Consider the following 27,746-nt stretch of genomic DNA (forward strand, 5'->3'; position numbering starts at 1 on the left):
TTGGTGGGAATGTAAACTGGTTCAGCCACTCTGGAAAGCGGTATGGAGATTCCTCAGAAAGCTAAACATAGAGCTCCCCTATGACCCAGCAGCCCCACCTTTGGGCATCTACCCAAAAGACCACAAACAAGAACACACTAAAGCCACCAGCACAACAAAGTTCATAGCAGCACAATTTGTCATAGCTAGAATTTGGAACCAACCCAGATGCCCCTCAGTAGACGAATGGATCAGGAAAATCTGGTACATATATACAATGGAATTTTATGCCTCTATCAGAAAGAATGACATTGCCCCATTTGTAAGGAAATGGAAGGACTTGGAAAAAATTATATTAAGTGAAGTGAGCCAGACCCAAAGAAACATGGACTCTATGGTCTCCCTCATAGGGAATAATTAGCACAGGTTTAGGCTTATCACAGCAGAGGATCACAAGAGCCCAATAGCTATGCCCTTATGAACACATAAGATGATGCTAAGTGAAATGAACTCCATGTTATGGAAACAAGTGTTATATCACTGTTGTAATTACTTTCAACATGCCATGTGAAACCGTAGCTTCTATTATTGATGATCCTCTTGTATCCCCTTCCTGTGGTCATACCTTCACTATCTCTGTATCCTATCTGAGTACATTGGAAATTGTATATATAGGTATTAGAGCTAGGAAAGTGAAAGGGAATATCAAAATCGAGAGACACAGGGTAAAAAGACAAACGATTACAAAAGCAATACTTGCAAAACTGTTTAGTGTAAATCTACTGAACAACGCATGGGGGGAAAGGAAAAGGGGGAGGGGGAAGGGGGGAATGAGGGAGGAGGTAACAAACAGTACAAGAAATGTATCCAATGCCTAAAGTATGAAACTGTAACCGCTCTGTACATCAGTTTGACAATTAAAAACAAAAGAGTGTGGGTTAGAGACCTTGAGGAAGTCCTCTGTCTTACCTAGCAAGACTGAAATTGGGGATCTCATCTTTGCTCTTTGATTTCTCACCCCACATGCCTTTCACTACGGCTCATTGTCACTCCAATAGAACAGAAAATTAAGTCACAGACGTTGGGTTGTGGAGCACCTCATTCTAATGGCGCCTACCTGAGGATCAGCCAGCAAGAGCAGATGACACATTGGTCCTTTGTCAAGGCAAGGGTTGACGGGCATTGCAGACTGTATCTGCAGGTGGCAGAGGCCCCGTGTGGGAGAAGCCAGATGCATAGTTATGCGTGAGCGGGGAGAGTGTTAAGGGGAGGGGGTCTGAGGAGTGGACTTGATGCTGGGAACTGCACTCCCAGTGTACCCACTGTCTCTCCTGAAGTCGGAGGATCCAGGGTTGAGTGTCGAGGGCCGCCACAGCCAAAGTTCAGCCAGAAGTCCTCACAGAAGGAAGCCTGGGGGAATGTTCCCTGTAGGGCTTGTGCCTGTGGCCGTTGTTTGTTTGGGTTTCTGTTTTGAAATACTTTATGGTAGCTGCAGTGAGAACTCAAGGCCTGGCCCTTCCTGGGCTGACATGCTACTGGTGAGCCATACCTCCTGCCAATCTGGACTTGCACCAGAGAGCCTTGATCCTGCCTCAGACATCCTATCATCGATGGGATCACAGGTGCAAATCACACAAACACCCACTTCCAAGGAGACAGTCTGGTGGACATTGTTGGGTAGGGTTGGCCTGGAACCACAATCCTCTGCTTTCCAGCCTCCCTTGTAGCTTAAGGTGACAGGTATGTGAGCTCCAGCCAGCTCTGGGCTGAGAAGGGGGTCTCATAAACTTTTCTACATTTCCTATTCTCAACTTCCCTACCTAGCTATGCTTACAGGCATGAAATCTAGGTTAGCTACTTTAATAACTGAGTCTCGCGTTGGTGGGAGTGCACAAAGATGACATTTGTTCCTGGAAGTCTTTTCTCCTAGACCTGTTTTCTGAGGTAAACTCAAAGGACAGTCTCCAAAATGTAGATCATTCATGCATTTGGTCATTCACTCTCTCATTCATCTCAATCTCCTGTCCCATCCCCAATTACCATTTTGGTCCCTAGAAAATTCTGAATGATTCTGGGACATGACGTTGGGTTAGTGACGTCTTCTTTGTTTGTTTTTGTTTAAGCTTCTCAAATAAGGCTTTGTATCCAAAAGATCCTCAACACTTGTTTGCAAAAAGATACTTAATGTTAAAAGACAAAAGACAGGTGTGTGTGTGTGTGTGTGTGTGTGTGTTGAATACAGGGCTTTGTACTCTCACTTGTTTTTTTTCTGCTCAAGCAGCCTGTCTACCACCTATCCACCTCCAGCTTTTTGCTAGAAGAGATAAGTATCTTTTGGACTTTTCTATCTCATCTGGCTTTGAACCGTGATCCTCCTACCTCAACCTCTTGAGCCACTAGGATTATAGGTGTGAGCCACTGGCAACCGGCTACTAGACGTTCTTATGATCTAGAGTGTTCTTCCACTACACAAGGCTTGGAAACCGTGTAGGATTATCAAGGTAACAAGACTGACCTTTCCTTGGGGGAGATCTGCCTGTTCGTGAGGACAAAGATGCACCTGCCATCTTCCCTCCCCTCTGGGTCTTACAGACAGTGCGATTTAACAATTACCTATTGAAAAACACATGGATTCATTAAACAAAGGCATGAACAAGTATCTCTCGAATGTTAATAAATAAATATCTGTAGAGGGAAGGGATCGTGTCAATAACTAAATAATTGCCGAATGAATGAATGTTGGGTTTGTTTGAATCACAAGTCATGACTTGGCTGTGCTGTTTCCCACAGTGCTGGGAATTCAAGCCGAACTGATACAGTAGACAACCCTGAATCTAAACTTGTCAATGTGTTGTGCTCAAGCTGCCTGCCTGTCTAACCTCTACCTCAAGTACACAATTGATAGAATTGACTACACACACACACACACACACACACACACACACACACACACTCACACAGTCTGTCTTCAAAGTTCTAAAACCTTCCCCACAATTCTGGTTTCTTTGTCTCAAACCCTCCATTCATTTTTGCAACTCATACTTTGACTTCTGAATGACCAGAAAAATGGTATCCTTGGTGGTGGGCATACTGTGTGTGTTTGAGGAATGAATAGGGCTGTGTAAACATCTCTTCCAGGCGCTATCAGTATTCATAAAGGAAACCCAATGTATAACAAATGTGATTAGAAACAACTGTCAAAGTAATGACAAATATGTTCTAATAGAAACAGACACAATCTTCACAATTACTTGAAATGCAGGTATTTATCAAACGGTGCAAGATTAAAAATGACCGTGTTGCATTAAAGAAATCGAAGTGATGGAATTTTAAATATGCAGCTTGGCCATTCCAGTCTGCTCACGCCTTCCCCCTCACCGGCTCCTCCCAGAGGAATGGGGGGGAGTGCGTTTAAACAAAGAACGTTCTAATGTGCCCTGAAGTCGTCACATTTTTAACCAATGTTATCTCCAGAGTTCAACTCTGCACAAAAACGGGACCATTTCAGCTTGTGAGGACAATGGAGAGACACACAAAGAGCGTAGGCATAACTGGTACGGTGGAGGCCCTTGGCCCTGTCCCCAAAGGGGGCATTGCCGCCCATAAGAAAGTCCAGATAGATTGCACCGTGGAAAAATAACCAGACAGCATACTGATGACCAGGAATCATTGCTCTTATTCACCCTTCCCATCTATTAATGATCTCTGTTTTAAGGACTTGGAACAAACTTTGTGCCAGGACCATGCTGCTTTTGTTACTAGGGCTCAGTAGTACAGTTTGGCATCAGGTACTCAGACGCCTCTAGGGTTGCTCGTTTTGTTTCCTTCTGAAGGTTATTTTGGCTATTCGGGGTCCTCTGTGTTTCCAATAAAAGGTTAAGTTTGTGTTCTCTATTTCTCCTCCTCTTCTTCTTCCTCCTCCTCCTTCCTGTTGTGGTACTGGGGCTTGAACTCAGGACTTCATGCTTGCTAGACAGGCTCTGTTACTCAAGCCATGGCTCCAGTACTTTTTGCTCTGGTTATTTCTGAGATAAGGGCTCAACGTTATGCCTGGGCTACCCTGGATTACATGCCCTCATTCATGCTTCCCATGTAACTAGAATGTCAGCCACATGCCACTGTGCCAAGTTATTGGTTAAGTTAAGGTCTCCTGTACTTTTTCCTTAGGCTGACCTTGAACACTAACCTTCTCAGTCTTCACATTCCAAGTAGTTAGGATGTATAGAAATGAGCTACTGTACCCACCTATTGCTTGAGAGGAGGAATATTTTTCCCAGGCTGGCCTCAAACCATAATCCTCCCTCTCCATGCTCCCAAGTAGCAATGATTATTGGCGTGAGCCACTAGAGCCTGTCTGTTTTCCCTATTTCTGTGAAGAAATGACATTGGAATTTTGATGAGGATGACGCTGAAGCTGTATGCTTGAAAGCCGCCTGTGTGAGATAGGCAATTTGGTGCCTGGAATGAAATAACTCCAGCAGAAGAGGAGCTGGAGCTCTGAGCCAGGCACTTACTAGAGGTGTGAGCTTAGGCAGGTTCTTCATTGCTCAGTGCCTCAGTTTCCTCACCTGTACAATGGGGGTGACAAGCCTAGGAACTAGGAGGGTGTGGTCACATTGCCTGAGCGGTGTGAGTAACTGTGTTTGCCTGACACACCGTCAATGCGTGGGGACTCCAGGAACTGGAAGCAGTTACCATCTGTGATTGCATAAGACACGGTAAGCATGGAGTCAGGAGACTGTGCTCTGTAGGAGAGAGGATATTTGAAGCAGGAGCTGATTTTGTGGAAGGCCAGAGGTCTCCATGGATGCCAGGGAGACAGCATACCCAGGAACGGATTCTCTTGCCCCCTGACTGCCTTTAGCACCCAGGATGAGGTGGGTGGGTGAGCCACAAGGGGAGGCTGCTCTTCGGCTGCATCTGGAACGACCACTCTCACGTCTCCACGCCCGCGGCTCTCTAACATTTGTATTCCACTAGTCTCCATGGGTTTCACTGTGCACACTGTGGACTGATTTGTCACTTTTTTAGGGTAAGATTATGTCTCTGAGTAAGCTGATTAGTGTTAGACTGATTGTTTTAAAATAACTCAAGCGGCATCTGAATTTATTTACATACATGATATTGCCTTCTATAAACACAGCTGTATGCAGAAAGAAAATTCAACGGTATTTTGGGAAGTTAAGCCAACAGTTTAGCTGTAATAAAGACAGTCTTCTCATTCTCGTTTCTATTCCTTTCTTCTTTGTGGACTAAGTTTTTCAACCAGGATTAGACTGGAATACTCCTGCCCAGAGGAGTCTCAGGTAGTAGTAGTAGTGGAGTTGAAGCTATAGTGCGGAGAGAGACCATCAATGGACAGGAAGCAGAATGTGTCTTTAAGGAGGTGGCCTGGGCTGGTCCAGGCTTCACAGGGGCATAGTAACTTTTGTGCCCACGAGGAGGCATCATGAATGCCTTGGCTGATGCCAAGCTTTGTGCTGAGCAAAGCTTTCTGCCTTTGTTTATTCTGGATATACTCGCTGTATACATTTCTGTATTGCCCGGCCACATGTTTGGCTCAGGAGATCCACTTACAAACAGGAATGACACAGATTCTGTCCCCGTGAACTTTGTGGTCTAAGATTGGGACAGGGACACATGGGTAGCCAGGAATGTGGGGTGGATATGTATGTGTGTGTATTGATAGATAAATAGATATCATTGTATATGTATGGATAGAGAAATAGGAAGAGAGAGGAGGAGAGCGGGCCTGTTGGCAGTGCTTATCTGAGAACCCTAATACATGGGGTTTGCTTTTGCTTTTACATACACTGTCAAAAACCTGACTTTTAATTGGGATAGTTAGATCATTTACATTTAGTGTAATTGCTATTACGGTTTGAATTTTACTTCATCTTCTTCTGTTTCTTTTATATTTATTCTTTCTGTTCCTCATTTTCTCTCTTTTCCTGTCTTCTTCTGTACTAACTTGATATTTATATTAGTTAGTTAATTTTTAATTAATTACTTTAATTGAATATTTTAAAGATCTATTTTATCACTGTTGTGGCATATTTTTCTACTTTCTAACCTCCACTTTTTTTTTTTTTTTTTTGCCAATCCTGGGGCTTGGACTCAGGGCCTGAGCACTGTCCCTGGCTTCTTTTCGCTCAAGGCTAGCACTCTGCCACTTGAGCCACAGCGCCACTTCTGGCCATATTCTGTATATGTGGTACTGGGGAATCGAACCCAGGGCCTCATGTATATGAGGCAGGCACTCTTGCCACTAGGCCATATCCCCAGCCCTCTAACCTCCACTTTTAAAGAATTATTTTTCAATGGTTTTACATATAATTCTGTAAGAATATCATATATACATATATATCACAAGTCTACCTTCAAATATATCCATTTCATGTAAACCACCCATATGACCACGTGTGTGTATGTGTGTGTTTTCACTTTGTATGTTACTTTTGCCATATATTCGCTTGTACAAATAAAATAAATACAAAGATGAAAATGTTATTTTTCTTTAATATGCCAACTATTTTAATAGAGATTTTACAAACAGAAAGTCTTTTAAATTTATTTTATAGTTTTTGGAATTGCCATTAATTTGTGTAAATACAAATCTATCATTTCCTTTTGCATAATTTCTTATCTACCTTCGTGTATATTACAATATTGTATTTCTTAGGGCACTTTTAAATTTTTTTTGTATCATGAGATTTTTGTCAATTTAATAATAGTGACCCTTAGTGTGTCTTCCCTCAGTTTTTTTCTGCTTGATGTTTATGGAGATTCTTGTGTCTGTGGGTCTATTCCGGTTCTTCATCTCTGCATTCTGCTTTGGATGTGACTCAAGGAAAGAATGTACTGAAATCAGGATTTATGCTAGTTTCTGAACTTCTGTCAGGAATCACAGGCATATGGTAATTGTAAATGGTCAAGTATCTACAAACCATAGGATATGTGTGTGTATGTGTACATGCACAAGCTTATAGTAATATCTACATACAATACATACATATATGTATATATCTTACCAGAAAATATATACATACCTAGTATATAGCAATATATGCAATGTATAAATGTGCATTTGTAGATATCTATATAGAAACAAATATATCTTTCCCTAATTTAAAGAGAGGGTAAATCTGACTTCTTCACAGAAGTTAGCAATGGTCTTCTAGAAATCATTGTGTTTCTGACAACTAATATTTTTAATAATAAGTTACAAACATTTTCCCCACACATGGGGAATTAGCCTTCATACTGTAAAGTAGAATGCATGTGCATGAGCACAGCACTAGTGTTCTAGCTTTATGGAAGCAGAGGATGGAAAGACACTGCAGGTCCTCATTCTGGTTGTCTATGGATGCTAGCGCTATCGGTTGTACTTTTTCCCATTTCTTTTCTATTTGCATATTTATTAACATATTTTCCTAAAATGAAGTAAAGGAAATTAGGAATTGTTTTATTTCTTAATTATTATTTTTGCCAGTCCTGGGTCTTGAAGTCAGGGCCCGAGCGAGCGCTGTTTCTGAGCCTCTTTGTGCTCAAGGCTAGGGCCCTACCACTTGAGCCACAGAACCACTTCTAGCTTTTTCTGAGTAGTTCACTGGAGATAAGAGTCTCAGGGACTTTTCTGCCCAGGCTGACTTTGAACCATGATCCTCTGATGTAAGCCTTCTGAGTAGTTAGGATTACAGGCATGAGCCACCGGAGCCTTTCTTAGAAACTGATTTTGTATTAGGCAAATAAACTTTATTTAAAGATAATTGAGGCTATATGCAATTATCCAAAGTTATTACTCCTACAGAGACGAATTGCCTTCTCATAAACTGACATGAACCAGAAGATCAGCTTTGTACATCTCACCTTGGTAGCTCCCTTTGTACTCCTTTGATTTCCAAAATATACTTGGGGCTTATAAAAACCCACAGATGCCATAAAATAATAAAATGATTAAGATGAAGTTGAAAGTTCATGATACAGGAAGTGGAATGGGTGGGGACTCTGTGGGTTGAGTGGAGAATGTTGGGAACAACATGGAGAGGAAGCATGTAATTTTCTCAGAAAACAGACTCCGGGCAGCTCTGGAAATGGAACACAAAATTTGTCTGCGAGCTTACTGGTAGCAATAGCAATGAGGGAGAGAAACAGTGAGAATCAGAGACCTTGGGATTAAATTTGTATCATTTAGAGATGCTTTCGAACTTCATTTTTGTCGACTTCTGACTTCTAAATGTTAAACGATGTAGATCAGACAGCCATTCAACCTATGGAAAGGTTGTGCTCAGCTTTTTAAGGGCAAGAAAAGAACAGCAGGCACAGCCCTCTCCTTAACAGACGTGGGTTCCAAGTGGGTAGGGAAGACACATATAAAAACCTGGAATGGTTTCAGACAGAGAGGAGACAGTGCGTGATTGATCTGGACGGAGTCGAATCTCCAAGAGGCCAGCGCAAGGCGGACCAGTGTTTCTAACGGGTGGATGATCAGGGATAAGCCCAGGAGGGCCAGGCCTCCTGGGAAGAATGAGACCTGCTGGGGAGCAGTTGGCGGAGGGAGCAAAGACACCGACCCTTCCATTGGTCCCGAAGGTAATGATGGGGCCACATCCTCCATCAACTCAGAGCTCTGGACCGAACCTCTGTCTGCTAATTTAAGTAAGTTAAAGAAATGGGCCAGGGCCACCTTTAGGTTTTTACAGTGTCATATGACATATCGTCTTTAGGGGGGCCGGGGAGGGGGTGCTTCACACTTGTTACATAAACACCCTTACTGCTTGAGCCACACCCCCAGGCTTGCTAGCTCTGGTTATTTTTTGAGATAGGTTCTCAATTTTTCCCTGGCCAGCCTGGATCACCATCCACTTCTTTATGCTCAAGCAGTTTCCCCCCCTCTTCCCCCCGTGGAAATGGGAATCACATAAACTTTTCGTCCAGGCTGACTTTGAACCACGGTCCTCCTCATTTCAGTTTTCCGAGTAATCAGGATTACAGATGTGAGCCACCAGCCCCTGCCTAGTTTTGTTGAACAGACAGATGCAGTGTGCCAGGCTCTGTCATATGTAACAAGACTCTGGGCTCCATTTTAGACGATGGAAAGCCCTATATATGGGAGGGAATACTCTGGAGCTTAAACACAGACCTCCTAATTTTTAATAGTGTTATTTATGCAGTGAGACATTTCTGGCCAGCAGAATTAAGACTCAGCATTTCTAATGGAAAGTTCCCCATCCCAGGCATTCCATTTAGCACAGAAATTTTGTTCTTAATTGCCTGAGAGTCCTTTGGCTTTGTTGAAAGGGGTAGGAAGAGGTCCCGGGGGGATGAGCGGTTTGCGTCTGGCTCCTATAGAGGCCAGCGTTTGGGAATCTGTGTAGAAGATTGATGGTGTGGAAAGCACGTGTTGCTGGTGTGTATGTGTGCATGTGTGTGTGTGTGTGTGTGTGTGTGTGTGTGTTGCCCTGGTTGTTGTTGGTTCTTCGGGGAAGCTGCGTGTTGCTCTGGTACTAAGAGAAATAATGAAGTTCCTTGGAGTGGATAAGGGGCTTCATGCCCCACCCTCTGTATCAGCCAGGAGCCAATCAGAAGCACAGGAACCACCAGGCATTTTAAGTAAATAGTTCAACTACACAATTGTTCACACCGGCACTGGGAAGCATGAAAGGTGAACCCAGTCCCATGGAGGTCATAAGACTCATGACTGCAGAGACAGCTGCTGCCCCTTCGGGCAGGGGACAGAAGGAAGACCTTAGGGAAATTGGAAGCTCAGAGCCCATGGACCCCACCCAGACCTGGAGGAAGGAGGTGCTTCAGAGGCTCAGCTCAGAGGCCTGCTGGTGTTCATGGCTCCCAGGGGGCCCTGGGCGGGCCATTCTGCCAATTCCCACAAAGCTGGGCCTGGCGCCACTGAGGATGAAGTACTACTGCCAAGGTGAAGCGGGGCTGACAGAAGCAGCAAGCCAAGGAAACACAGCAAATTGTCGTCCATTGCCCCACACCCTCCTGCAGCACCTCCTACGGGCAGAGTCTAAGGGCCAGCTGTACATGAACTTTAGTGGGCAGAGGTTCTCAGCTCCACCTTGCCCAGTGCGAATGAGACAGCAGCACCTGAAGCAGCTTGCCTTTGGGGTCTTACCGAGGCTGGAGCAGGGCGGTGAGGATGCCGAAGGCAGCTAGGAATGGCTGTTGCTGATGCTGCTATACAGGCACTCGTAGTTCCTACCCTATTCTATCCTTATAATGACCCAAGGGGTGAATGTTCTCACTCGCGTGACAGCTGGAGTCTTTGAAGCTCAGAGGTTGTCTTAACTTTCCGGGAGGCACAAAACCAGTGGGTAGGAGAGACAAGGCATAAGCCCACAACGTGGTGGCTCCAACTCTCATCTCTTTCCATGAAAAGGGCGGTGCTCTCCCCAGTGCCCTTAGCCACATCGTGAGCTGGAACTCGCTGAGAAATTCCTTCTTCCTCACTAAGCTGTGAGTTCTGGGAGGTCAGGGCTCTTCATGATACACACACACACACACACACACACACACACAGCCACTCAGTAAATATCTGTTGGAAAAACATATGGATGTTCAAATTCCTTTAGAGTTCTTTAAGTACCACAAAAAGTATATCCAGATAGAGAATTTCATACTCAGGTAAATTATGTAGGATACAGGTGTACGTCTAAAATACATTTTGGCAGCACCCAAAGACAGGCCTTTTGGAGCTGGAACCTGGTGCTAATATGGCGGACTGTCCACCTGCTAAGAGACTACAGGCAGTTTTTAAATGAGACAGAAGTGAATACATCTCTGATTTTGAATTAACTATCCCATTAAACCACGGGTGCTTCTTCCCCTCCCCCCAGCCCACGCATGACTCCATCCAATGCACCCTCCCCCACCTCCCCAGCTTAGCCTATCATTAGCTGCTATCTGGAATCCACAGTAGAGTAATTTGAACTCTGGTTCCCAAGGGCCTATTCTTTTACTTCCTGCTGTAGGAATACGGTGTGTATTGATTAGATATCAGACTGTAATGGGCTTCCAATCTCTCTGCCTTAAGATATATGATGGAGATGACAGAAAACAGTTACCCTGTTACTACTTGTAAATAGTCTGGTTGAACAAAATGCTTGGTAACCACTTCGGTGCCACGCACGTCCATGACTGGGAGAGGCCCTCTCTCACTCTTCCCAACAGGATGACTTACCAAGGGAGGGTGTAGAATTATTGCTCAGGATGCTTCTCCTGGTGCAGATGGCTAGATTTCAGAGACACCAAAGACAAGCCTGGAGAGCCCGTTGGTTTTCTTCTGAGACAAAGCTGATGGTATCCCCAGCCCACCCCACCTGGGGGGGCTGGGGTGGGGGCCGGGCACCACTCTCCTGAGAAGGAGCTGGGGTGCGTGTGGGCAGCCTCGCTGGGCACATCTGTAAAAGCGGGGAGGAACACGGCTCCTGGAGCTCCGGCCAGGGAAGCACAGCAGCACACTCCCCGGGAATATCTACACAGAGCCAGAAGCTTCCCCTCCACTGGCGCTCGGAGCCAGGGCGCCTGGGCTGGGTAGAGGCGGCTCGCCAGGCGTCTTCTCGCACGCGCGCGGCACACCTACAGGAGCACAAAATGGCAGCATTTCTGGGCTGGTGAACTTCAAGTTCCAGCTGGCACGGATGCCTTCGGCCTTGGAGAGCACTAGCCCAGTCCTGGGTTCTAGATTACTGATGGCATGCTGACCCGGGCCCAGGTAACGGACCTTGGCCTGGTTGGTGCGAAGCTGGCCTGGTTCGTTTTGTGGATCTTGCTCACTTCCTGTTTGGGTAGAGAAGACCCTGGCATGGTAGCTGCCGGCCGAGAGAAATGCACAACTGACTGACCCGTCTTCCCCCTTCCTGTCACCCTAAAAAAGACACCACGGTGACGTTCTCTCCAGGACGACTCATTTGCCTAGAACACCGTTTCTGTCCCTTTGATAAGAAAAGCAAGTGGAATGGATCCCATTCAAGGATTCCAGAGAAAGACTGCAAACTCAACGTGAGTTGATACATCTTTAATTACACAGGGCTTGAAACTTGTATTCCTTTTTTTAAACCAGCAATATCAGCCACTTATCTATCAATTCTCTCATCTTCGCTCGGCAAACAGGTGTGACTGACCCTGGCCAAGGGAGAGAAACGGCAAATTAAAAATGGCTACCTTCTGGGAATTGGCTGGAAAGAGAGGAACAAAAAGTCAGGGGCTGACGTTGACCCTGGGCTCTCTCCCAGTCTTTCCACAGCCTCACTGTGGCTGAGAGAGAAGACAAGATCCAGGGGGCCTAACCTCTTTCTCCGCTCACCTTTCCTGCTTCCTCCACTGCCCCCATTAGGACAAAGGAATCAATAAAGCCAGCATCGAGAGAGGAAGGAGGCAATCTCCATCCCGGTATCAAATGCCGGATCTGTGGAGCACGTGGAGTAGGGGCCACTGTGCGGAAAGTGACCGAAGTGCACGTCCCCAAAACATTGAATTCCTATTATTGGCTTCATCAGCATTGTCCTCCTAGAGGTTGCTCTTAATTAGCCTAGGAGAGGGTTGAAGGAAAGAACTGTGACTGTCACCTTCAACAAAGAGGGGTCTGGCCAGGAAAGACGCAGAGACCCAGGAGGAGAGTCAGGATTGACAGAATGCTTTGTCCCCGCCAGGGCCCCCGCCCCCTGCCGAGTGTGGAGGTCAGTCTCTCACGTCATCCCTGGCACCACCCCTTGGAGAGGATCTGACCGTTTCTCCCCTGCAGAGGAGGACGACGGAGATGTGGAGGAATTAGGGAGCCTGTCCCCGATTGTGCAGCTGGTAATGCGACCAGCTGTCCATAAGCAAAACAAAGCAGGGTGTCACGGAATCCCAACCTTCCATTTTAAATCTCAGAAACAAGAGGGAAAAGGGCTGGGCAGGGTCACCCGGCAGAGCCTTGACTGAGTGCTCGGATCCTGCCATCCATTGGGCAAAAACTCATTTGATTGTCCTTTATGCCAGCCTCTTTCCTCAGACATCAGCAAAGCTGTCCCCTCTCCCCATACACCATGACCTGGGCTGGTGAGGGTCAGAGAAATGGGCAGCAGAAGGTCAATGCAAAAAAAATGGAGCTTGTGTGTTATTCCATTTACCCAACAAAGTTTTACTGAGTACCTAAGAGATAGAAAACCAAGTTCAGACATTCAGATATCAGCAATCAAAGAAGATGCACCAAAGGTATCTCTGTGTGCTCTTGTTTTCTTTCCCTCATACCCAAAGATAAGTTTGAGATGATAATAAAATGAGCTAAAATGACAGAAGCTCCAATATAGCTATGAAATGCAATTAAGGCATCAAATTTGCTTCAGAATTTACCTTGATCATCCTAGACTCATTTTTTCCCACCGTATTGAAGTAATCAAGTTTTTTGAATTCACTAGTCATAAAAATAAATGAAAACAAACTAAGATGAAAACACCTCTCAATTGGCTGTTCTCACTGAGAAGTAAAGTGCTGAGTGTATTAGAAAGGAGAAATAAAGATACCTGCCGTTGAGTTGTGTTCACCCGGGGTAGGCATGCCATAGACATCACTTCATATCAGTCCCTCGATACTCTCGCAGATGGGGAAGCTATATGTGTAATGGCGTCTCATCAGGTCCTGCTCACCTGCAGCCGGGCCGTAGGAATGGGCTGGCTCACTGCAGAGCTGGTGCTGTTTGAAAGACAACTCCCCCCTGATTCACAAGGGGCAGCCAGGTGACGGAGAACAGGGAAAGAGACAATCGTAGAAATATCAAAGTATCAGTCGTCACCAACTTGACTTCTGTCAATACGAACATGGTTTAAATGGGAAGCAGTTGCCCTGGATTTTATTTTCATTGGGAATGTGGCACTTTTACCTTTTGATGCACTTCTCACTGCAGACAAGACTAGGCCCGTAACTCCTGTCTGCGTGCAGTTATGATGGAAAGACCCGAATACCAGGAATGGTAGTACGTACCTGTCATCCCACGGGAAGGCTAAATAGGAGGATTAAAGTCTGAGGCCAGCCTGAGCAAAAACACGAGACCCTATGTGAAAAACAACGGAAGGAAAGAGCTAGGAGTTTGGCTTAAGTGGACAAGCATGAATTTAAACCCCCGGCACACAGATGCTGGGGGAGGAGAGAGAAGGAGGGGGAGGGGAGACAAAAAAAATAGGGGAGCGAGGGAGAGAGATTCAACTTTCCAGGTCATTCTTAGCCAAGCTGATCGTCCTCTCCTTCTAGAGGCTCCCAGGCAGTGCACGGATGTGTCATTTCTGTAGAAGGCCCACACGACAGGTACCAAGTCTGGTGTGGGAAACGAGCTGCCATTTATCGTAAACTGCAACCCAACGGGTCATTCGCCTCATTGCAATATCTATCGTCTGTTTATTATGTTAAAAAAAAAACTCAGAGAAATTGGTAGCCACTTTATAAATGAGAAGATTGAGACTCTTGATATGCCTAAGGATCCAAAATGAATTTAATATTAACAACTACCCCTTGTAATTTTTTGCCCCCTAGTCCTGGGGCTTGGACTAAAGGCCTAGGCACCACCCCTGAGCCTCTTGGTGCTCAAGGCTAGTGCTTTTCCACGGGAGCCACGGCACCACTTTTGGCTTTTTCTGAGCAGTTTATTGGAGGTAAGCGTCTTATGGACTTTTCTGCTTGGGCTGGGTTCGAACAGGACTCCTCAAATCTCAGCCTCCTGAATAGGTAGGACTACAGGTGTGAGCTGTTGGCCCCCAGCTAACCCTGAGTATTGATTAGGTGTTTGTTATCTGGTCAGGAGCCTTTTCCATCATTCTGCAGGCTGTAGTTCTCTTAATTCGACAGTCCTGAAGGGTAAAGCATGACTGTTAGCCCTGTGTTACAGCGGAGAAAGTCTTGGCACAGAGGTGTGAAGGAACGTGTTCAAGATCAAACAGCTAGGAAGCATTTTGAAACCAGGGGAAATGACTTTTGAGGTTGCATTCTTAAGACAAAATGAACAGTTACTACTCAGAATGAATTTGATGAGCTCCTTTTCTTTTTTATTGAGACAGAAACGAATGAGAATAGCTTGGGGCTGTTATCACTTCTTGGGATTTAGGAAGAGACTATTAACTGCAGTGTTGGTTCTACTGCTTTCTTGCAGTACGTTCTTGGCCGAGACTTCTCTGGGCACAATCACATGTATCTCCCAGCAAAGAAGATAAACAAGCAAGAGAATGAAAGAGATGCCCCCGTAAGTCAGGGCTCCACTGAGTCCCGGTATGTCGGTGGAACCTTAGAATACCCATTGGAAATTCCCTTTTGAGAGAGGAATTGGGCTCCATATCTGCGGTCACAGACGAACACAAAAATCATCCGCTTTAAGGTTGTCACCAGACACATGGTTTTGATGCATGCGTGCGTGGTCTGCACTTGGCTTCCTCGGTCCATAGTGCATCCTAGCATTCTCTCCTCGAGGGCAGAGGGATACAGTCATCCTTTATCATAGCCACAGAGGCTCCGTGGCTGGCGATTTATTCCATTCCCCTGCTTGTCCTGCTATCATTTGTGACTTAGAATCAGCGTGTGGATTGGGGCTACGGTTTCATACGCGTAGTACAGATTCATCTAGTTACGGTTTGATTTAAATCGAAGATCGGTGCGCTACTTCTTTCGCGACGCCTCCGGATTTAGGCCGCCTTCCCTCAGTGGGACCACATGGATCAAAGTGGCGTTCATAGAACAGAAGCATTGCTGAAAGATGCTTCGAAAAGACTGCATCCCCTCAACAAAACCAAATATGAAACTCAGCTGGCCTCGAGTAGGCCAAAAAATGTCGGTGCCCTCTCCCCTGCTTTGCAACAAATGTCCGGAACATTCCTCTCTGTCCTCCAGCGCCAATCCTTAGAGTCTGGAGCTCCAATTCAGGTGAACACAATGTGCGAACGGATGTCTCGAATCAATTCCTTCTATTTCTGGTGTGAGGCCTCCGCTTGTCAGCTTGCCTGGGACCAGGCGTCTGAGTGTCGGTGTCAGCGGGCGGCTCTGAGCTCCCAGAAGCCACCAGACATTCGGGTTAGGAATAGGTTGGGATCCGTCCACTCCTCTGGCCTGAGGGTCCCTCCCCACCCGGGAAGCCAGCCTCCCAGTGGTTTGGAACCGATGTTTCTTTTTGGAAAACTAAGCAAAACGTTCAGCACACTCTTCAAGTCTTGTGTCGGCATGTTTGTGCTATTGCGGCTAAAGAGCTGTCAGGCCCGCGGCGCGCGCCTCCACTTCAGCTCAGCACACAGCGAAATCTCCATTTTGTGCATGAAATTGCCTGTGTTCTGCACGGGCAGCTCTGCCGCTCAGCACCCTCCTCTCTTAGCAGGCACTGTTGGGCTTTTCTTGGAGCTGGGAAATTGGGTCCCGAAGAAGAGGCTGCTCGATGCTGGAAAAGCCATCCCCGAGGAGAGAGAATGCAAAGTGAGAAGCATGAATTCCTACTTGAGAGCATTTTCCTTCAAACTAGATGTGTACGGTTTTATTCACTGAAAGGGCCTACACTTAGTAAGAGTACAATCAAATGTTCTGCTCGTCCAATACTCTCACAAGTCTAAATTGCTCTGAGCCCTGATGGTGTGAACTTATTTCATACAAATAAACAAACACACTAGCAGCAAGAATGAAAGCCGAACAGCCCTGTAGGTGCTGCCTGGAATGAGCAGCCAGGGTCTCCAATCCCTTGAGCCTCCCCTGTTGGGATAGGTCCATATCATTTTCGGGGGGGGGGGGTAGTCACCACAGTGTTGCAGGAAAGGGGAAATGGAAAAGAATCAGGAGACAAAGGCATCCAATAACCAGAGGGGAGTGGCGGCAAAGTGTGGCATGTTAGTTACACAGGACATTTCCCACCTGTTGGCTTGGGTTTATATTAGGGATTTGCAAAATATATTCTTGCAAGATAATTTGTTAATATAGGGTTTTGTGAAAGTCTGACAAACATACGTGACTATATAAATCATAAGCATACAACTCACTGGATTTTCACAAAGGGAACATAACGAGCGCTTGGATGGAAACCTGAAAGGAAACATTCCTAGCGCCCCAGAACCCTCTCCATCACTTCCCCCCTAGGAAACCACTTTGGACACTTTAGATCAATTTTGTCTGTTTTTGAGCCTGACAAGTGGAGTCCTACCTAGCGTATCCTCTTGCCCCTGGCTTATCTCACTGAATATTTGTTTATAAAAGTCACGCATGTTATACAGAGCTACAGCTTCAGTGTTTCCATTTCTTGGTGTGAATAGATTATATTTAATCACCCTCTCCTCTCTATGTCCGGTGCTGCTGTAATGGGTCCCGGGCCACTGTTGGTGGTATGTGTCTTCTCTTCTGTGGAGTATGTGCCTAGAAGTAGAACCGCTGGATGGCACAGTCAGTGTAGCTGAGACTATCATCTTTCCATTCGATTGGCCCAGTTATTAATCTATTAGTAGTGCATTACATCTCTGAATCTTTAAATTGTCACCAACTTGATGTTGTGTGTCAGACTATTCTCTTATTTTAAAGAGGCATTGAAGCTACAAATACAATATAAGCACAGATTTATAAAATGAACAACAACCAAAAATACATGCATTCCCAGAAGAAAATGCTCTTAACATATCAAGAATTCATAGTTTCATGCTATTGATGAAATAGCATTCTTTCTTGAGTTTTATATTATCTTTCTCCAGACATTTTCTCATTTCCTATAATGTGGAAGTATTACTTCTGTCACCCATTCTCTTAAAAAGAAGCAAGGCTTTTGCAAAATACAAAAGCAACTACTAAAGACACATCTGGGAAGAACAACTGTTTGAATGGAGATTTTCTTCGTCTATGAATTCATTTTGGGTCCATGAATTCACTTTGTGAACACAAGGACAAATGTGAGTCTCTTACTCATCTCTTCTTTTCCTAACTCAAAGACATCCAATTTATATAGCCCTTTAGAAGATGAGAAAATCAGATTATGACTAGAAACACCACTCTAGTGCTCTCTGCTGCTGCTGTCGCCATACCCACAAAGGAAACACATTAACAGCACCACCGACAAAAGCTTACATTCAAGAAATCATCAGTTATGATTTCACTCGAGACAGAACTCTTACAACAAATAGATTAACACACTGTTGAAAGATGAGCCAGAAAGGAAGGAAAAAGGCCAATGTGTTTTTAAGAAACTCTGGGAAGAGAGGTACACAGGCTACCTACCCTTCCCAGGAAGAAAAATCTCTTTCAGAGTCTCTCCCATCTCCTTCAAAACTGCATCTGACACGGGTCTAATTTCCTTGCTCAATAGCAGCGGCATTAAACAGCTACCCATCACAGGTAACATGTTTATCATTTGAACATTTCTTCCAAGACTGGGTTTGAATTATGGATTGTAAAACATAAATGCTGTTTCTTAACAGGGCGGGGGTGGGGGGAAGGGGCTCCATTGAACCTTCTAGAAAATGAAGTTTTAATGTCATTTGGAAGAATGATTACAAATGCTCCGGGGCTTAACTCTTTAAGACCATTTTCAACGTCTGACACAAACGTGTCCACCTTGGCATCTCTTGGCTCTCCCTAATGCTGGCGATCTGGAGAGAGAAACACAGATGTTCTCCCGAAAGGAATAATGCTTAGCTCAACATGATGGTCCCAGGACCAGACTGCAGCATTTTCCTCACGACGAGCCCCCAAATCCACGGGACCACTGAGGAATCACAGAATGTGTGGTGTGAGCCAAGTGGCTAGGGGATGAAATCTGGCTCCCAACCCCTCTAACCATTTCCTTTTGGCCCAGCTACTTCACATTTTCTGAGCTTTGGCATCTGGGCAATAATAGTATAACTCTTGGGTTATAGGAAATATTAAATGAAAACAACATATATAAAGTGCCAGGGACATGGTAACAATTGTTTTAATTGAGGTAGTAATATTTGTACTTGTTCTTGGCCTTCGTCCTGGGAAGGGGAATTTGTGAAGAGGGAGACAGATCTGGAGTTTTCAAGGGCATTGAAAATCCATTCGTAGGGCTGGGGATATGGCCTAGTGGCAAGAGTGCTTGCCTCCTATACATGAAGCCCCTGGGTTCGATTCCCCAGCACCACATATATAGAAAACGGCCAGAAGGGGCGCTGTGGCTCAAGTGGCAGAGTGCTAGCCTTGAGCAAAAAGAAGCCAGGGACAGCGCTCAGGCCCTGAGTCCAAGCCCCAGGACTGGCAAAAAAAAGAAAAAAAAAAAGAAAATCCATTCGTGCCCTGACTTGTGTAGCTGTCTTTTCTATCTCCAAATGCCCAAAATGTGTGAGACTCTGCTCCAAGAGAAATAACGGGACATAGAGGCAGAGGGTCAGAGATGGAGAAGATGTGTGGGGATGTGTCCCAGACAGCTGACACCCGGCACATAGGAGGTAGGAGATTTTGAGCAAGACTTTCCAGGCTGGAATCTAAAGATGTCACTCAATTGTGTGGCCTGGAAGCAGCCACCTGCTGACTGTCACAGGCAGAACAGTGGTCATCTGAAAATAGGCAAATATGTCCCCTTACCTGACAGGAGGGATCCCAGGAGGACTTAAGAGATTAAAATAGGAGATCATCTGATGAAATCATAGGAACCCTTCAAATTGGAAGCAAGAGACCAAAAGAGAGTCTAGGTCTAAATGATGCCACATGAGAATCATTTGGCCTTTCTCAAGCCTAGAAATACAGGTGGCTTCCACAAGCAGGAAAACATCCATGGAACAGTCTCCTCTAAACTTGGTTATGGAATACAACCTGGCTAGCACCCAGACATCAGCTAGCGCCTTGACAGTAGCCCAGGGGTGTAAACAGTGAACTTCCAGAGGAGTAGACTATTAAGTTTATGTTGTTTTATAAAAACCACTAAGTTCATGGCAATTTGCTAGAGCAGCAACCCAAAGCTAATTCACTGTCTATGCTTTAATTTCATCCTCTTACATCAGAGATAATAATAGTACCTGACGTTAGTGTTGCCATAAAGAATAAATGATGTCTGTTGAATGGGTGGGTGAATGGGTTCACGTTGATGCAACAGACACAAGAGGAGTAAGGACTTTTCCCTGAAGATCTCACGTTTGCAAACTTCAGGTCCAGGGCTTAGGTTGCTGAGTTCCTTGGTATTCTCTGTAATCGCTGAGAGAACCTGGCACCCAGGCCTCTCCTGGATTTTGCCCCTGTTTCCTAATCACCACCTTTGTAGCATGAGTCAAGGTCCTTGGTCCTTCTACTTTGATCTACCCCAGAAACGGGTGGCGGAAAATTCTCTAGAATCGCTCAGGCCATAAATAAATAAAGCGTTCATCACAATCCATTGAAGTCTCTACCGCACCGTGGGCACAGCGGAGCAATGGGCCTTTATGACATCTTCTAATAAGCCAGGTCCTGAGGGATGGGGTGCCGGTGTCTGCACTGACATTTGCTTTCCAGGCCCTCGTGTGTGCCATGGGAAACCATCCCCTGGAAGAGCCCGGTCTCCTCTTTACCCGAAGGCTTTTCCTTCCCTTCTCCATTCCCCGGCCACCAACCAGGCACTCGACCTCCAACAGAACAGCTTGCTCTGTCTCCACTCCCCAGCATTTTCTAAATATTCACATTCTTCAGATGCCAGCTCCTTCCTTATTTTCTCAATATTGCATTTGTTTATCCTCAAAAGCTCTTTTGTCGCTGCCCACATGGATCTGGGGAGCTGTGGAGGCTGGCCCTCTTCTCCGGGGCGGACAAGCAGCCCGGCGTTCACTGAGCTCCATTTTCTGTCCTCTACCCCTGGGTGCTTTGACGAGAATAGGAGCTTATCCAGCCCTCAAGCACCAATGCCCCCCCCCTCCCCCGAGATCTGGCTCGTGTGACAGAGGACAGCCTGACCCTGGGGACATTATACAATCTGAGGGGTCGTCGTTTTCCAGGGAGAGCTCTGGTCCTCAGCCTGAGCCTGCCCCAACCTCAGGACCCAGGGACTTCCTCTGAAGATGGTTCCGTGGTCAGGGCCACCAGCGGTGGGACGCAGACCTGAGATGGGCAGGCCACTGGGCAGGCCACCGTAAGCCTAGCATCTCCCTCCCCGCCCTGCCTGGGGCCCACACAGGGCTGGACAGCTACAGGAGGAGGCTCAGTGTGAGCACTCCTCTGCAGACTCAAAGCACTTCCGGAAGTGGAAGAGACACAGGAAGACGACGAGGAGGCACAGGAAGAAGAAGACCAAGAGGAGGAAGAGAAAAGAGGAGGAACAGGAAGAAGAGCAAGAGGAAGAAGAGGAGGAGGAAGGACGTGCTTGTCTTTAGGGGCCACAGCAAGACTTGAGTTAGGGTTCTAGAGTTCTTTCTTTCTTTTCATGGGAGTTGGGGAGGCTATTTCTCTGCTTCTTATTCTTTAGCCTCTCCTTCAACTTTAGAGGCATGCTCACCCTCCCCTGAGAAACTCTGGTTTCTCCCCCCCTCCCCCGGCCTCCTTTCTTCAACTCTTAGCACGGCCCTGCCCTTGCCCTGCCTGGAAGGGCTCACTGCCAAGGTGGACATGGCCTCTCCTGTCCACAAGGGCTGGCTTCCCATCCCCACCAGCGCCATAGCTGAGGTGTGTGAGAGGAAAGGCCCAGTCCTGACGTATCCATCATCCTCAGCATTACCCTTAGGTGAACCCAGTCACTTCTCAACAACTCCTTGTGAGATGGGTACTAGTACAAAACCCAAGTGATGGATTAGGAGACAGGCTCCAGACAGCTTCAGATAACTTGCCTGGCTTTACAGAGGGGATAAAAGCTCAGCTTTGGGCCTAGAGTCTGGGTGGGCTCTGAAGTCAGCTACAATGGGAGTCCTCTACCAGCCCCAATTTTTTACTAGCTGTGTGACCTTGGAGAGGTTCCCTAGCTTCTCTGAGCTTTAGCCGCCACATTGAAGAAATGAAATTACACAGGGAACCTACATAGGAAGATTGTAATTACGGTGATAATTGAGAACACAATACAGCCTAAGTTGCCAGTGTGGGGAAGGCAATTAGTGACATTAGTACTAGCGATAATTGGGATTCTCTCCTCAGAGCTCTAAGGACTTAGGTTTGATACTTGTCTGTCTTGCCACAAAAGGCAGAACTATTGCTTTAGCCTCACAGTGCCATCCTTCGTCCAGTGTTTAGCAGATACTGGATGCTGGTCACCGGGGAACGGGGAAGTACTTGGCATTCTAGGCTCTGGCTGGTGTCGGATGCATATTAGTGATGACCGCTATTGTGGTCCACCAGGATGGTGTGACATACAGGCACCCATGCAGGGACGCTTTCTAGCTGGCATCAGCCTCCGGAAGAGCAGCCACACTTCCTGTGAGATCCGCAGGGCATGGCAAGGAACTCCCCTTGGCAGGGAGGACCCCGCCAGGAGCTTCCCTCCTCCCCGCGGTCGCTCAGAACGGTGGCGGGAAGAGTCAGATGGGGTAAAAGCCAGCACAGACCAATCATTTACCCTGCCAGGGAATCACTAACCACTGGGCCAGGGTCAATATTAGGGCAAGTTACATATCAATTGGGGGGTCATTAGTCCCTGTCCTTCCCCCGTTCTGGGACAGCACATTGGCCTGTGGCCAGCCCATGTGAGCGCGGAGCCGGCCGGCAGCCTGGACTCTGACCCAGAAAAACAAGACACTAGGATTTTATGCTCCTCGAGCTGAAAGGTCAAGGCGATGGTGGGGACCGCGTCTGAGGGCTTTCCGGAGCGCCGTCCACACAGCGAGCAAAGTCCTCCTGGTGGGAGGACCCGGAGGCCCCAGCTCAGCTGACCACAGGGGCGTGGGGGGCTCCGCCTGGGGCCCGGGGGGGGGGAGGGCAGGGTGGAGGGGGCCCGGACAGAGGAGGCACACTGCCATTCCCAGTGCTAATCAGCATCGAGGCACTTCATGGAGCACTGTCGCAGGCCCGGCCCTGGGGGCCTTCCACGGGTGACGTCAGTGAACCCCCAAACACCTGCGCAGGGGTGGGAGAGTGCATCTGGGATGCTCGTGGTGGGCCGGCGTGAGCCCGGTGTGGGATGGCTGCCTAGCTCCACCTGCTCCGCCGGATTGTGCTCAGGACAGCAAGGTGTTGCTGAAGCCCGGGGTTCCCCCGCAGCTGGGGCGGCCACGGGAGGGGATTGCCAGGGGGATTTAAAAGGAATCCTGCCAGGGGAAGGGCCGTCCTTCCTACCGACACGATCACTTCCCATAGCTTGGACCGTTTGTCCTTCTTCTGCCCGGAAGGCAGCCGTCGACCTTGGAGTAGCAGTCGCCTTCTGGTGCCTGGGAGGGAGAAGGGAGAATAACAGAGCCTTCAGGACGTAGATCCATAAGTGCTTGAGCAATATTTGCTTTTTTTTTTTTTTTGACCATTTCTTGTGTGTGCAAGAAAACCTGAGCAAAACAAGCCAGCCCTCTTGCTTCACCGGTCAAATGTCCCGTTCCTTCGCCGGGGGTGCAGGATGGGCCTTGTAAGGCTCGGGGACAAAGCGTTCCAGTCAGGGCCTAAAGGGAGGAGGCCCAAGCAAGACAGACAGCAAATGTGCAGCAGCAAAAGGTACTGGTCTAAACACCAGCTGGAACTCGGCGTTGGCAGCAAGCTCTTCAAGGCTCTATCACTCCCCAGTGATCCTCTCTGGAGCTGGGGAACTGGTTCTGCTGGGGTTGCGAGGGTGCGGGGGGGGGGGGGGGTAGCGATGACCAGTCTCGCAGCTGGGCGGGTGTTTGTAGACATCTCTGGCCCTTTCATTGCACTTATCACGTGCTAATTAGCATTTAATAAGCAGCAACTGGGCACCCAGTCCTGAAACAATAAAGCGACCTCATCCTTCCCACACTTCAAAGATGAAGAAACTTAGATGAGGATGTTAACAGCAAGAATAAAGAGCCACGCGTATCTCATCAGAGTTAATGGTACAATTAGAATCCAGAGCTTCCCAATCTGGTATCTGGATACAAGGCAAAGAGGCTTCATAATGAGACACCCCATTCCTCCAGGAGGCACACCCTTGGGTGGAATAATTACCGCAGGGACTGTTCCTTTCAACGGGTGCCAAGTTCTGGGTATCAAGATGTAGATGCACGTTAGGAGGCTGCGGACTATCTCTGCTGTGCTGAGTGGGGTTTGAAGCTCTATAAGGCGCTGGGTGGAGCCCCCTGTTCCCCCCCGGCCTTGCCACAGGGTAGCTGACATTGGCAGGTAACAGATCGATGGCAGAGCAGCTCAAACATCCTTTTTAGGGTGTGCATGAGGCCCAGTGCCAGGAATCTGCTCAGCAGTGTGGCGTGTTCTGCAATCCCCACGGGTGTTCCGGCCCCTCAGCGGGGACTGGCTGTCTTCATCGGGGGAAGAGTCGGGCCAATCATTCTGCAGGCCGGGCTGTCTACATGAGTGGCGTCGCCCGGAAACTTGCCCCGCTTTGACATCCCAGCCACTCAAGAGGTTGAGATCTGAGGATCACAGTTCAAAGCCAGCCTTGGCAGCACAGTCTGTGATACTCCTATCTCCAGTTCACCAGCAGAAAGCCAGAAGAGCTGTGGCTCAAGTGGTAGAGTGAAAAAGCTAAGGGACGACATTCAGGCCCTGAGTTCAAGCCCCAATACTAGCCCTAACACTAACACGCATGCACGCGTGCGCACACACACACACACACACACACACACGGAATTGGACTCTACCACTGAATCAGAAGCTAGAAGGACAAGGCCCCAGCCTTTCCCCAGACCTCGCAGGGGTTTTCAGTCACCAGCTAGGAGGCACCTGCCTGAGCCTCTCTACCTGGCATGAGGTGGGAGGCGTGCAGAAGCAGGACTTGGGGTGCCTGCCTCCGATCTTCCCCGCCGACAGCACAAGCCTCCTTCTGCCCTCCTCACCTCCCTCCGAGAACTGCCCAGGCTTGGGGAACTGCCCCTCAAGAACAGCTTTCTCCTTTGGAGGAGCCATCTCTATCACTGGCCTCACCATCAGTTCTCCAGAAACTCCGCTTCCTCTCCAGGAAGCGGTCCCAGACAGGAAGCACAGCGTGAACAGGCCTTGCAGCCCTTTGGTCCGTGCTCGCCCTTCCCTGAGCTGTGAGCAGGAACGGCACAGGCCTTGGATGGGGCCCGCAGTGCAGCCTGTGGGTAGCAGGCATCCTGTGACCTTCCACCCGTGAGCTCAGGAAATGCTTTTCGTGCCATTTCAAAAGAAAACATACTTGGTGTCATGTTTTCTTCTATGAAGTCTTTGTTTTGACTTCTCTTTGGCTTGATGTGGAAGACAATTTGAGTCCTTCCACCCTTGTAACATAAAGAAAGAAAGAAAAAGGTATACCTGGCCAGGCACCTGCGGCTCACGCCTGTCATCCTCGCTCCTCAGGAGGCTGAGATCTGAGGATTGCGTGTCGAAGCCAGCCTGGGCAGGAAACACGTGAGACTCTTATCCCCAACGAACTACTCAGAACTGGAAGTGGGGCCGTGGCTCAAGTGGAAGAGCGCTAGTCTTGAGCACAAAGAGGCTCGGGGATGGCACCCAGGCCCCGAGTTCGAGCTCCAGTTCAGGCACACACACACACAAAAAAAGGCATACATATGCCTGTTCTTATTTTTTGTTTTCTTTCTTTCTCACATCAGAAAATCATTAACTCGGGGTGCAGGACCTTTAGACATCATGTGTCTTCCTGTTCATTTTTCACCAGATTAACATTTACTTGCCAAACGCTAATGGAGAAATATTCCTTTTAAAACAACAAAATGGCCGGGTGCTATCATCCTCGGTACTCAGAAGGCCGCAGCCTAGAGGGTGGTGCGACTCGGGAAAGCCCACAAGACTCTAGCTCTAAAACAGTTAGCAAAAAGCGGGGCTGGCGGTGTGGCTCATGGGGTAGAGCACAGGGCTGAGCACAGAAGCTGAGAGCACCGGATACTCTAGAGGGTCAACCCTGGTCCTGGGAAACAAGCAAGCAAACAGCTCCTCGGGTACTGAAACACCAGGAAGGATCCCGGCTGTACCAGAGATGCCTCGTTCGTCATTGTGATCCGGTGCCTTCTTCCCTGGTTGGCTCTCAAGCGTGGGGCGTGCCTGGGTTGCGTGTTGCGTGCTGTGACGTCTTGGGGACATCTTGGGGAGAGGAGGGGGGCGGAAGGCGGGATGCGGGCATCCCCCAGGGGTGTGTGGTAGACACTGGCACTGCGCTTGCTCACTAGCTCCTCCCCCTTGAGGACAAGATGGACACGAGCCCTGTCTATGGCACCGTATGGCGGATGTGGCCCAGCAGACATGACATGACAGCGCCTGAGCCCCACGAAGGGTTTCCCCCCAGTTTTATTCGGGAGGAATCGTCCGGAGCTGAAGTCACTCACCCCGGCTCCCGGAGGTAGCCGTGATCTCCCAGCCGTCTCCACGTCGGGCGTGCGGCCCCGTGTGCGGATGCCGGGCCGCGCTGCTGCACCATGAGCACTGACATTCCCCCCCCCCCAAGACCCGGTGAGTGCAGGGGGGGGCGCAGTGAGGCGGGGCAGGGAGCCCCATGCCCCTCCTCCGTGTGTGGACGGGCTGAGGCCCAGGGGCGGATTTCCCGTGGCCACCCACGGAAATGGCTCCTACAGTTTCCGCACACGGCTCTGACCCAGATTTCTAAGACACACGTCAAAAGATCGAGCCAACCACGTGGTAAAAAGCTGATTGCCAGCGACTTCACCTCTAGGAGAGGTTGTAACATACGTGAGTTCTCGGTGGGGGGGGAATGGAAGTCACTACTTTGTTTCCGACTCAATGATAGTACGTGGGCACACACACACGTCCTTGTGAAGTATGCAGCTCTTAGCCTCTGTATGTGAAGTCTGTAGCTCTTAATCTGCCCTCTTCATCCCCCAGAGTGGGGGAGCTAGCTCTCTTGTGCCCAAGTCTCCTCCACGGAAACTTAGAAAAGCCTTGCGATACTGGCTCACGGTACCCTTCCTCCCTAACGTGATTCGTCATCCGGTCCCCTGCAGCTGGCCCCAAAGCGCATGCTCAGAACTGCGTTGCGCTCGCCTTGGACTCAATGTCGGGCTCAGCAAAGGCCACAGTCAAACAGCTTTTCACTGCCCCCCGACGAGTTCCCATCCAGACTGCACTCCCCCCGCCCCCCCCCACCTCCCTGTGTTAGTGGGGTTGGGATGATTTCAGGGCTCAGCTGGGAGAGAAGGATGGAAGGTCCACAGGGTTCTTTGAACAAGCACTTTTAAAAAGTGAGAGTCTTTTTCCTGCCCCAGATCTCTGGGTTTATTGAGCTGAGTCAAATCATTGTACTATATCCTGACAGGGCCCTGCAGTCATCGATCAGGCCGGAAACTTCTTCCACTGGTATCCATTGCAGGAAGAGCCTGTTCTCAGAAATATGTGCAGTCTGGGAATGACCTTTGCCTGCCCACTGCCCACTTGGAGAGGGAGGCATGCTGGGAGATTGTCAATTGATGGGCTCCGAGGACTGTTCTTACCTTAGCTGCTCTCAGTCGGCGTGGACCTGGCTAGGTGATGGCGGAGTGTTCTTAACACCCAGCACAAGGAAGGAAGGGACCGCGCAGGACCTGATCGTTCCTTTTTAAAAATTATTTTTAAATCAAAAGAGTTAACTTCACCGTCAGTGCCAATTTGGATTTCACAAACTGTGTGCACGCTTTCACCATTGTTTGGTGTATGCTGAATCTTTGCATTTAATGATGTTTAATGGTGAAGGTGTGGCGTCTTGTGCAGGGTGTGTGTGTGTGTGTGTGTGTGTGTGTATGTGTGTGTGTAACTTTATCTGGAGTTTTATAGAT

This window comes from Perognathus longimembris, chromosome 10 (genome assembly GCF_023159225.1).
Source record: "Perognathus longimembris pacificus isolate PPM17 chromosome 10, ASM2315922v1, whole genome shotgun sequence".
NCBI classification, from domain to species: domain Eukaryota; kingdom Metazoa; phylum Chordata; class Mammalia; order Rodentia; family Heteromyidae; genus Perognathus; species Perognathus longimembris.